This window comes from Falco punctatus (genome assembly GCF_963210335.1).
Source record: "Falco punctatus genome assembly, chromosome: 4".
NCBI classification, from domain to species: domain Eukaryota; kingdom Metazoa; phylum Chordata; class Aves; order Falconiformes; family Falconidae; genus Falco; species Falco punctatus.
In genome coordinates, this window is record NC_137583.1 from 85,279,205 (window position 1) to 85,291,384 (window position 12,180).

At 43.9% G+C, this 12,180-nt stretch overlaps 1 protein-coding gene across 3 annotated transcripts in view; it reads right to left on the reverse strand.

Annotated features, from left to right (window-relative positions):
* The window catches only part of EGFR (epidermal growth factor receptor), a 204,392-nt gene that overhangs the window by 45,500 nt on the left and 146,712 nt on the right, over window positions 1-12,180 (reverse strand). The window lies entirely within an intron of this gene.

The window sequence follows — 12,180 nt, forward strand, 5'->3', positions numbered from 1 at the left end:
TGCTTTAAAGTAAAAAAACACCACACGCAAGCCCCAGAAACTCTGTACTACTCCAGTCAGTCCCTGGCCTATTCCTACACAGCTAAAATTAAAACATCTCCCAGTTATGCTAATACGGAGGAAAGGAGAGTGATACAGAAGGCAACATGGTAAGAAACTTCGCAACGCCTTCCAGGTGGAAAGCTTCAGCCCATCTTTGCTCTTCAGTGGGAGCTATTTGTCACTACAATGCAACCCCAGACTGACCTCATGGCTTTCCATGACACACTGGAAGAATTGCATTCTTTTAACTTGCAGAAAATAAATGAAACAATACTTTTGTAGAGCCTTAATTCCTAGAAGCACCAGACACAAACTGGAACACCACTGTTTGGGATGCTGTAGAGTAAACAATAAAGACTCTTGACAAAGCTGGAAATAAGTTTTGGAGCTAATAACATAAGACAACTGAACAATCAATGTTTTATTAGTAGGAAAAATAACATAATAAGCAGTGATACAGAGGCACTCATCAATCATCAAAAGCATTCACTGAACATGTGTTACTTCTCAGTATAGTCATCACCATTAAGAAGCAACAGCGATAACAGATTAAATACTCTTTGTCTATGTTTAAAGCGAGGCTATTCACTCACATTCCTCAATTATTTCTCATTATACGTCTAGATAAACATTACAGTGTTTGGGATCAGCGTCAACTGCTAGTAAACGGGGACAGTTTAACAGGGGCTGTGATTACAACATCCAAGTCGCTTGTTACTACACGATCCTCAAGTGCAGAAAATGACTCTTTTTACGTTAGCCTTGAATTTCTGTAATGGACAAGAAATTTCTAAGCAGGATTTTCTGTTCAGTTGCAAACTTAACTGTTCCAGTGTGTTCATGCTTAAAATCTGCATTTGCCACCTTCTGCCTCAAGTATGAGAAACACAAATTATCAGCCAAAATCACAGGAGGGGTCTTATTCTGTGGAGTGGTCACATTTTTAAGGCAGAAAGTTAAAAATGTTGTCGTATGCTTGTCTGCCTGGGGAAATGTGGTGGTGTTGGGGATGGGAGTGAAGATGCTTTGAACTGATTGGAAAAGTCAGAGTCCTACAAGAGATCATCTTGAATTTTAAGCAATGTTGTCCTCCAACCAAGGAGAAAGGCAGTAATAAAAGATTCTCAGTTCAAAATCTCAGCTCGGATGCTCAGTTTAGGCATCTCAGATCTGATCTCTAAACTAGTGTGATTTTGAAATGCACTCAAATACAACGCATGAGCAGGTGCAGATTGGACTGCTCACAGAAATGAAGACATCTAAGTCAGACTGTTTTGGTCTTCATGGTCCACAAATGTCCTGATGCTCTTGTGGCACCTCCAGAGTTAACAGCAAAGATCTGCCCTGGTACTCAAGACAGCCCCTATGCAAAAGCTGCAGGGTTTGTGCTACATGTGAACCAAAGGGAGGGTGGACGGAGGAGCCTTCCCTGGCAGCATCCTCCTGGCCGCTCATGCCCACCGCTGACCCTGCGTGGCTTGGCACCAGTCGGATCGTACCACAAAACAGTCTGGCTCACCGAAACAAGCCCTAGGAGAAACTGCACACATTTCAGTGTGCTTCCCTTGGGATCAGGCAAGCTTTGGAGCTCTGAACTTGGGTCAGCTGTCTTGAGAAACACAGGCTTTCTCACTGCTTACTAGATCAAGGCTGATGCAGCAGGCAGAGTGCATGGTTACTCTTGCGCTTCTCCCTCTCCCTCTCCTACGGGGCCACTCGGTGAACCATGCCAAAGAGTTGATCCAAGCTACAAATAATGCAGAACAATAAATAAATAAATGGACAGAGGGTATTTTTAGCTCAGGAGAGCTTACCGATTTGGTTCACCATGGTGCCCCATGAGCCACTGCCTCAGGAGCAGCTCCGAGGACAGCGAGGAGGCAGGAGCCTGCCAGCCTGTGAAGCTGCAGAGGGAAACCCAGACAAAACGAGCCCTGAAGAAGCTTCAGGTTGGTCCTCCAGGACCTACTTTCTTCCCCTGTTGTGTAAGTAGAGATCACTTTGATGGCTTTCTACCAAAGGTGTCTTAAGCCACACGCAAACCCACTTATCTCCTCCTTCAGCCTCATCACATCTTCTATGCCGTAAACAGTAGATGAGATGTTAGTTACGATTTGGAAAGCACAAGAAAACACGTTGCTTCTGTCAAGATTTCATGGCTAGCATCAGTCAGACCACCCTACAGGAGCTTCCCCCCACATGCACAAGTTTTTGTTTGCTCTAAGAGATAAAAGGCCAAATCCTTGTTTGCTGCAGAGCGTGCTAAGTACATCCAAAAAGCGAACTTCATCACAGCAGTATTTACCAAATGAGAACCTGGGTCATAAGCAGTAAACGCTGAGCAAATAAAACTCAAATCAAACAAAACAAGCTAAACCCCTGCAGCATTATTATTGAACTCAGGCAAAGGTGCTGAATAATTTTCCAACTAGAACATGTGGAAAGAGAAGAAAATGACCTGCTTGCATCTGATGAATAATACTATTGCTTATGAAAACTGTTCTGAAAAGATATATGCTATAATTATTTGTAAATAATACTACAGTGTGAATGCCATTCTGGCCAGAGGCAAAAGCACAATGAGGTGCTCACCTTGCTCCAGAGTTTTAAGTGGGACGTGCATGCTTGCATGGATGGATTATATTATGATGTAACCCCTACTGAGTTTGACCTCTTTGCCCTCCAAAGGACAGATTTTGATGCCACATACATTCATTATATACTTGTTTCAATGTGCAGTTTAGTCAGAACTATCCAGGTTTAAGAGTCGGTGGTGGGTATGGCTATTCGCAGGGGACTGCTGGGGGCTGCGTTAGTATGCACCGTGTAACATATGTCCCTTGTGGACACTTACACATAGCTGCAGCACATTTGACCTTTATAGAAGAGTAAAAAAAAACAAGAGAAGTTTCATGATAAAGATTCAGGGTGAGGATGTCCCTGACCAGTAGAAAAACTGAGATCCAGAACTGAACTTTAAGGCATGGGCTGATCCCTAAAAGACAAAAGCTTTGCTCTTATCTGTGATGTTGATATAATAAAAATACAGCCAGTCCGGAAAGTTTTGACACAGAGAAGACATCCCAGGAGACCACCATCTGCAGCAGCAGCAGGGCTGCCCACTGGGAGCGTGGGGCTCTCCTGCCCCAGCCCAGGTGACCCACTGGACCCCCAGAGCCCCAGCAACGTGCAGGCTACCCAAAAAGTCTGCAGAGCAGCAGCATGGCATTACCACCACAAGAATTTTATTTCTATATGATACTGCTCTTAGCATGCATGCTGCACTTCCTAAATGGCAAAGTGATGTTGATCTTGAATCAGTGACAGTATTACGTCAGCCTAAAAAATGCAGATAGTGCTGAAATGAGCCAAAAGGTCAGGTGCTGTATAAGCAGCAATCAAAAAGCTGAAGAAAGAGGCACTCTGGACTGATAGATCCAAACTCGCTGAACTCCAGTGCTTATGAAAAGTGCAGGGTTGGCTGCCCTGGATCCTATAATCTTCTCTCTGCTCACAGATCCTTGCTCCCATTCTCTGCCTCCAACTTGGCCTTAAAGGTGTATTTAGGTGATGCGAACGGGTTCACCCCCTGCAACCCTCTGCTCCTTGGCCTTTTTTGCCTCTTATGCAGCCCAAAGAAGTGGAGTGAATCCAAGGCATTTCCTAAATGGCATTTTCCACACGTGATGGTAGGGAGACAGAAAGCATCCATCTGGCCATAACGCTAAGCCACTATATTCTCCCAGATCCACACAAGCTCAGATTAAACAAAGTGGTCCCTGCAGCAATTGCCCTGATAGAAGTGAAATCTGTCTTCATCTTTTCCCCAGAAAATCTCTGATTACTGAAATCCCAATCCTGTCATGCATGTTTGTCCCAGACTTGAGAAAACCCCTGGAGAATGCTTTGAAACCAAATTATTGCCAATCCCCAAAGCATCAGCTGTTTCTGTGCATGCTTAGCCTGCGTCAGTCTCCCTGCAGCTCTGACAGACACATCAAAATAACTCACAAAGGCAATTTCAGAGACATGCAAGTCCATTTTCATGCTTCATATATCACTTACAATTCTATATGCCCTGGCATAATAAATTTATATACTTTTTCTGCACACTTTCCAGCCATTATTGACAATAACGGAAAACTTGCAGACAAGAGATATTTGTTCAATCTGCCAGCATGTTTATAAATATTCCTCTCTCCTCGCTCATTGGCAATAATTTCACTTTGTAATTTTTTATTTTTTTTTCTAGGTATTTCATGGAAAAGCAGTACTTTCCCAGGCACTTGGTCCAGATACAAAGCTGCTTCTGAAAGCCAGGGGAGATAATGGCACTCGGTGTCCTACCATCAGTGCTGCCCACAACCGACTCACCTTAACCAGAGTGTGAGTGTGGGGAAATAAACTTTTAAATGAACTGGAATAATTTTGTAAGACATACTGCTCGACATGGGTTTGCATGGGCAACCACATCATCCCCAAACTCTGCCACTCATACCCCCCAGGTCAGGCACAAACCGCTTCCCCCTTACGAGGGCTGCACTGGCTTCACCTGACGAGGCCTCAGAAATTACAGAAGATGCTTGTATCACTCAGGCAGAATCTGCACATCAGCTATAAGGGCAGGTCCCATATATCAGTGGTTTTTTTTAAACCAACCTCAAAGAGAATTCCCTTACAGCTATCAAACAGATCCAAGTAACCTACTGTGGAAACCAGAAAAGCGCAGCTACTACTGCCAGGTCACCAACATAATGGCATTTAAGCTTACGAGAAAGTACTAGAGCAGACAGGACATTTGTCATTACGACTAACCTAATTTCTGGTAAAAAAAGAAAGAACCATACAGTGCTTTCCCTAAAGAAAACGGAGTATGAAATATCAAAAGGCTGGAAATAGAAAGTGACGTTTCATTATATGTGATTAATGTTTAAACAGAAACACTTCTGAGGTTCACCAGCTCCTCAGCGCTACAGAGATGTGATGGAGGAATTTCAGTATTACTGGGCTGGGCATGTTTTGCATCCTGAGTCCAAATTTCAAGAGGGAGGAAAGTCCATGTGACACAAGAAGAAAACCAAATCTGCTGCAATGTGCTGTGGGAAGTTACGAAAAGGAAAGGAAAAGCTGGAAAACAGGTGAGGAGTACAAACAGTGCTCAGATGCAGGCAGATGTTTTCCCTTGAGAACAGTGGTTGCAAATGCATGTGATGCCTAAAAACCCCAGTTTCAGCTTAATGAACAGCAGCATTTGGGCACTGGAAATGCTGCCGCAGAAGATAATAATTTTTGCACATATTCAAATACTTTAATTTAAAACATTGTGAAAAACAGCCTCATGTGGCTGTACTAAGACCCTCCTCAAACAGCGTGGTTTGGAATAACGCAGTAACTGAGAGTAATTCCAACTGTTATACACACCAGGAGCAAAACAATGACAGAGCTCTTAGAAATATTTAGATGGAAACTGTATTTGCAGAAGTGACCCAAAACTAACGCCATAGTGCAGGAAAATAATATGCCTTAAGGGAAAGCTTTCCCAGATGGTTTCTTATTTCTATTTACTCGACAAAAGCAACTTTTCCAGTTAAATCTAATTTTAATTGCCCCTGTTAGGAGTGGAGATGTGCCCTCCAATGGCAGAAGTCACATACTGAATGACAAGGGACAGAGGCAGTGTGACAGCTGAATGGCCCGACTGCTGGTGAGTGTCTTCAACCGAAAAAATAAATAATCATATACAAACCAACTCGTTCCTGAACAAAGACCTCTCCAAAGTCAGAGCATTTCTGACAACAAGAGATTCAGCCTTATTAATTCCCTAGGGTGCTCCCTCCGCCTCATTATCATGTAATAATATTTCTATTTTTCTTCTCTGTTTCCATTATTTAATTCAGCATGTATCTTCATTAATCCTTCAGATTAAGGCCAGACCAGGATGTGCTGAAACCAGTCTTCACACTGGCTTCAATGCGAACTGCATGGGGGATTAAATAATTCTCTTGCTGCCACCAGTGTAGATTTGGAGCAACTACAAGGATAGGGTGGGCTAGCCCGGAGTTTGAGCTTTCCCCTCCAGATGCTGTAGGATGCAACTGTGGGAGGGATACAGATATCTTCTGTAAATACCAGCAATGTCAAAGAAATGAGAACTGTCACCTTCCAATTTTTTACAGTTTGGGAAAAGGTTGCTTTCTAAATGTGAGTAATACATGGGAATTTTTGGAGGGGCTGTTTCTAGCTGGGTACTGGAAGATAACCAGGGTTTAGATCAGTTTTCTTCACACGGCTCTGTCAGTGGTCTGTAAGAAGACATCAAGGGTCTACTGTTGAGGATGCCTGTAGATAACACAAATGTCACCAGGGTCTAAATAACAAAGAGGGACAGATGACCAGTGCAGGCTGGTTTGTGTAATTTAGGAAAATGATCCCTCTGAACAACACTATTTGAACTATAGCCAAAGGCAAGGTCTTACATCAAAGACTGAAGAACATGTAGACAGAAAATGGGGTGCTGGGATGCAACTGCCTAGAAAAGGACGTGGGGATAATAAGAGGTGACCAGTGCATTGCCTGATGCAACAGAAAACCAGAGGCGCTGGGTGCATCAGCGGGAATACGCCGAGTGGCAGGGAGGCAGGAGCACACTGATGGCCAGCAGTGTCACAGCACGAGTGGCAGGGAGGCAGGAGCATGATGATGGTCAGCAGTGCCTCAGCACCAGTGGAGGGGAGCAGGAGCGGCTGATGGCCGACAGTGCCCCAGCACACCCAAGACCATGCTGCACTAGAGGGTTCTCCTCTCCCAGCAAAGCGGGTGCCGCTGGGTACAGCTCCCGCGCACTGGCATGCTCTGCTGGGGCTTCAACTCTTCTTCAAGCTGCATTTCATCAGCCCATGTCCTGGCCACATGACCAGTGGCTAGCGCAGGATGACCTTGCCTGGAGTTTTTTTTGTTGAGGGTGGTGGCTGGAAAGCCAAGCTCCCCCAGATGTGCTCACCAGCAGCTGGGGTGCTGCTGCTGGGCTCTCCCTCCCACTGGCACCCCGTGGGGAGGCTGCTCTAAGGAAACCTCGGGCTTAGTGAGGCTTTCTCTGTTGAGCTCAAGGTGAACGGCCGGGTCTATTGCAAGCGCAATCACCAATGAACTCAAGTAAATGAGCTGTTCCTATGATTTATTAGCGAGGCAAACCCACGAATAAGGAAACTTCGTATCTATCAACCTCTGTGCAAACACATGCACACATATATACACAAATGTTAACAAGCAGTTTATAAACTTTATACACACCACTTAATAAATTTTCTACAGAAAACCACTCAGGCACCTTCCCCCACTTTTTAACCATCTTTATCGAAACTCAGGCCACACTGACTGCGTTACTTGAAATCAACATGGACTTTGAGGTCCCCTCTAGAAGTTTCTCCAACAAAGCAGGGTGACAGGCTTGGTCCTACAAGAGCAGACCAGGCAAAGTGATGGGTTCATGCCACAGCTGCCAGTTTTAACCTTGTGGTTCCCTACGTACAGCGGGGCAACTGAAGGCGGATGCTTTAAGGTGGAAAATGCAGCTTTTCAAGTCACAGCTTAGACACCCAAGCAGTGTACAGAATGGGGAAACACCACTGAGTGCTATGGAGAGGAGCAAGACTATGGAAATCAGGGAGGGGGGAAAGGCAGGGTCGGTGGTGTATCCGTAACGTTGGATAGAAATGTTGCCATGCCACTTACACTGGGTCCTCCAAGAGAAAGCATTGCCCATGACTGTGTTTCAGGACAGTGACCTTTTACGCTGCGTGAAACCCACACAACTGGCCAGAGTAAGTCTGTCTTGCACTGTGGAAGACAACCCCAAACAAGACCATGGAAGGGGCAAAAGACCATAGTGTTAGTCCCAGCATTCTTCATGCCCTCCAATGATTCCCCCTAAGGATGGGCCCATCAGGTAGCACAGCCTCTGGCTAACAGTCCGTGGCTGCAGCTCTCCAGCTTCACGCTCTGGCGCAGCTACTACGCCCATCACAAAAAACCTGTATGCACCCACTCAGCAGTGCTCCGGAGCAGGACAAGGGCCATCATACACCCCCATCCATGCAAGGTTCAGGCCCTGGGAAATGTTGATGCTTCTTGGCATCCACAGTGAATTTTTTATTACCACGTTGCTGCAAGTGGTGTAAAAAGCCTGCGTAGAGTGCAGCAGCAAGCGACTGAGAGACCTCCAACAACGGGCATGGTTCACTGAGCCTTTAATCTGGTGAGACGTGTGTGGCAGGGGTGCGGCATCTCAGATCTACACCAGGATATTTGGGAAAACAAGGGGATGACAACGGATACGTAAGCCTGTGCTTTGTGGTCAAAAAAAATTACATTCTTCATTGTTGTTTGTTCTGGCAGCATCTAAGGAGCAGCAGGATTTTATAGCGCAATAAAAAGAAACTGAAGATGTGTGTCCATGAAAATGTGGGACCAGTTTATAGCTATATCAGCACTCAATTGTTTGAGATTTTTTCAAAATGAGTTAATTTGAGAAATGAGAGTTAAAAGCACTAAGCTGCGAGCACTTTAACACGTGGGATTTCTTAAGACAGTGCAATAGCACACGTTCATTTGTGCCTTCCAATGAAAAGAAATCATGTTTTTATTTACATTAAATCAAGCCTTATGTCGAAACAAGTCGTTGTGCTCATACACGTACTTCTGAATCCCTTGAGGTGTAAATTCTATGTGAGCACTCACACACTGACTCAAAAAGGGTAATAGAAACAACTTAAATCTGATTCCAAGCAGAAGACTAAAAGCTTGCTACTACAAATGCAACACATTCTTATTTTTTTATCCAATAAATATATTTACACACATACACATATAAATGTAGCTCTCCCAGGTGACTATAATGGCATCTCTAGAGACTGCAATGTATCTGCAGAACTGCTGCATGCACTACAGCAACTGTGCAAGTTCTGTTCACTCACTACCTTGAACATCACATGCCCACCTCCACGATAATCCCATTGACTTCTGTGCATGGTTCTGCCCACTGAAGTTGCAAGTGCTGCCAGCAGCACAGCAGATGCTGCATCAAGCCACCCGACCCCTATAGCTTCATCACTGCATGATGCTTCCTCCAAAGCTGGTCTATAGCAAGGAACAATAGGTGGAACGTGTTCCAGCTTCCTATGGATTCAAATTGGGAAGCTACAGAATGAAGAATCCATGCCCCAAAATTCCCCAGGAGACATCTTGCCCTGTAGAATGGGACTGCCATCTCGAGCAAGGCTAAAACAAGACAAAAAGGGCTGGCAGGACCAAGATAAACAATATTTACTGTTTCAAACAATAAAGCTACTGTTAAGTTATCTACTAGGGTAGCAAATGACCCATCAGCTAACTACAAAGAACAAGTAAAAGCTGATAAAAAGCTTTAAAAGCTTGTCTCCAGCTCCCCACATTCATGGGAATGAATGCTATGGTTAACACTTACATTGGGGCTTCCAGCTGAAATTTGGGTATTTGCACATGCTGACAAGCAAGCAAGTTAATACATGCTGCTGGGTTTGAAAAGCCTCCAATAATATTTAAGTTTAAAAGGAATAGCTGAAGAGCATATTAAATGTAAATGAGCTCTGGATCACCTTTTGATCTTCATTTAAGCCTTGACTAAAACTCAACTGAAAGACTGCTATTGAAACCAATGGGATCTGAATCAGGCTCTTATTTCACTTAATTTAACTGTGTGAAATTCAATAAAGGAGGCAAATAGACTTTCTACTGCCCTTTATTTCTGGTAGGAGGAGAACTACAATTACATTTTGAAAGCACAGCTAAAAAGCCACAAAGTGATTTAACAGCACCTGGGTAAGTTTTGAAGATGGAGACCAATTTATCTTCAAAAGTCTGGGAAGAAAAAACATTGAATTTAGTCGTCGGTACTATAAATGTTGCAAGTTATGGCAAGTGGACTGCTTTTAGAGTCAGTCTTACTTAGCAATAGGGAACCTCAGCCACATTTAATGCCAGAGTTTAGTTCTGTGAAGAAACGTAAACAAGTTTGAACATCTTAAAAGGTACTTGAAATGCACGATTACTGTATGTTACATGCTGTTCAAACCCTGAAAAGGGTTCCCTCTCCAGCTTTTGATTTGCATGGTTAACCTCTGCCATGCGGCCTGAGCTGGAAGGCAGACAGCCTTCTGCACACTCTTTCACCCTCTTCAGCAAAGCAACTGCTCCATGGTTGAGTACTGAGCCCAGAAATCCTGCAATCTGAACCCCAGAAATGTAATATTAGACTGGGTAAACCACTACTAACGCTCTGACTTGTATCATCCTAACACCCATTTGCACGGGTCCCAGAAAATGAGATGATGGGGTTTATCATTTGTTTTGATTGGGTATAGAACAGAGCCCAGGCATGGGTTTTATTTCTCTCTGACCTTGCTGAAACTGCTCTTCCACTTCCTCCTGCGTCTATTTCTCCAGTTCTTTAAAAGAAACATTTCTGCTTCTGTGTATTGAGGCCCATATATGCAACATGCTGCACAAAAGCCTGTAAAGCAGCTGTTACTGTGGTAGACTTTGAGGATCCCTTATTGATATCTTGTCCTTGAAAAGACTAATAAATTTTATATAAATGTATTTTGTATAAATTAAATATATAAACTGATATAAAGGAACAAATAAATATTAATGGATGGGTAAATGAAATTATTTTCTTTTCTGAAAAGAATGAAAAAACAGATTTTTCAAAGCTGCATTGTCCTGTACCAGTCTTTTTAGGTCAAATTATTATTTCATATATACTCAGAATATGTGGCCCTTTAGTTGTGAGTGGTTTAAAATCATTATGAAGGTGACTGCAGTGGCTAAATTTGATTCTGCAGCTTCTTTGTTCCCAAAGTTTGAGTTACGGTACTGGCTTCACCTTCCTCATGGACGTGTTCTAAGGAACGAGGCAGGCAAAACACCACACAGCTTTCTCAAACACAAAAAAACCCCACATGCAAATATGAAAATCCAGAAGATGCATGCAGATAAGGATTAAAAAAAATCCACCCTTACATAAATGCCACAAACCTGCTTTAACATATTCCATTCCCTGCAGAAAAAGTTGCCAAAAAGAAACTGCTCCATTGGTTCAGCAAAGGGAGGAATAAACGTCCCCTTGTATACAAAAAGCTGGTAAATTAGCTACGACCTAAGCTACAGGGCAGAATGTAAAAATGTTATCAGGAGCAGTCATTTGGACTGTGCTTATCTCTGCCAAGGATGTCTTGAGGGGGGGGAAAAAACACCAAAAAAGAAACTTTTTACTAGTGCAGCAAAACGCATGTAGAGACATGAAAGCCTGACTGTAAAACTGTTCCCATTCACTCCTGCTCCTGCCTGCTCCCCTGTCCCCACAGCGTTTCTTCTGCAAAAGGCTGCGCTCAAGTGTTTTGATGGATAGAGGTTTTTGATAATCCACTGGGTTTGGATTGATACCCATCTCCACGACTAGAAATAAACCACTGTTGTCTTTTACTGTATTACAGCCTTTTGGAAACGCACTGCTGTGCAGCACCCTGGCATGGCCACCCCTCCGCTGCGACCCCGGGAGCTGCCAGGGAGCACATGACGGCCCTTAGCCCCATTCCACACACAGCCAGAGGCACTTTTCTGTTTTCTAGAAGAAAATGGAGGAGAACAGAGCCAGGAACACCCCAGTGTAAGCTCCAGCACCAAGATTACTACTGCAGGATGGCCCTGCTCATCTGCCAAGCGCACACACTGTGTACCTGCTAATCACTCAGACGGTGCTGGGATGACTCCCCCCTTCCGAAACAGAGCCGCACCTGCCTAAGAAACCCCACTGCGCATCACACCCCTGGCATTTCCTTGCCTTCGTTTTTTCAGTTGAGCAAAGTTTCTTTAGCAGGAGAATTAAAACCACATTCCGGCATATTTCTGGTATGCCACACGGAGGTGCCGCGTTTGCCTGTAGCCTGTTTCTTACGTGGAAATTCAAAGAAAGAAAGAATTGGTGGAGTTGCAAGATGGGATGATATTAAAGGCAAACAATGTTAAAATTTGAGACCCACCACTCTAAGAATTTGCATGCTTGCTTCTTTAAGCTTTCAAGGACTTTCACTGAATAATAGA